The sequence below is a fragment of the Sinocyclocheilus anshuiensis genome, unplaced genomic scaffold (genome assembly GCF_001515605.1).
Source record: "Sinocyclocheilus anshuiensis isolate Anshui unplaced genomic scaffold, SAMN03320099.WGS_v1.1 scaffold514, whole genome shotgun sequence".
NCBI classification, from domain to species: domain Eukaryota; kingdom Metazoa; phylum Chordata; class Actinopteri; order Cypriniformes; family Cyprinidae; genus Sinocyclocheilus; species Sinocyclocheilus anshuiensis.
The window spans coordinates 360,405-361,254 of NW_015542348.1; positions in this window are offsets into that span (position 1 = coordinate 360,405).

An 850-nucleotide genomic window follows, 5' to 3' on the forward strand; every position below is an offset into this window, starting at 1 on the left:
CTTTTGTTACTGATATTTCTGTTAACCCAACAGTGATTGTTCTCTGATAACTATTTCAGTGAAGTGGAAGATTTTAATAGAAGGATTAACGGTAACACTTTCTATGAAGCCTGTATTGATAATACATTATAAGGTTATTCTTAAAGCATTATAAGGAATGAATAATGCATTATAAGAAACCTTATAATATGTTGCATCATCTTATAAATAATCGTAAGAACAGTTTTAATGTATTATAATACTTATTTGTGGTTAAGTGTATGATGATTTATAACACACAATGAACACATTGCATCCACTTAAGTTACAATGGATTATATTTCTCATAGTTATAATGTATTATAGGTCTCATATCTTGCCATTGTTTAAGATCTGCACAATAACTTAGTACATCTTATTTGTGTTTTTACTGTAAAATAACAAATACAAAGTCTTCATGAAAACATTCCAAAATGCTTTAATATGGTCTTATTATTATTAAGTGCTCTTTGTCTGCTTTACGTGAGGTAACTTCACTGTACTTAAAGCAGATATAATAAAAAAAGAATAATAATAATAATTTTTCTCAAACAGCCATAAGATCTGATATCAGATCAGATGAATGTGTACACATTTGCTTTGAACTATTTTTATTGTAATATCAATTTGATTATTTTGATGGTAGCCTTTAGACAACTATTGATAAGTAACTCTGCGACTACATGTCAACTAGCAGTCATGAGAGTATTAGTAGACTGTCTGCTAAATATCTGCTAACACTTTTTTTGATAGTTCCCCAACAGATATTCTACTCACTATAAGCAACTTTGATAGTACATCAACTTATTCTACCAACCCTAACCTTAACTAA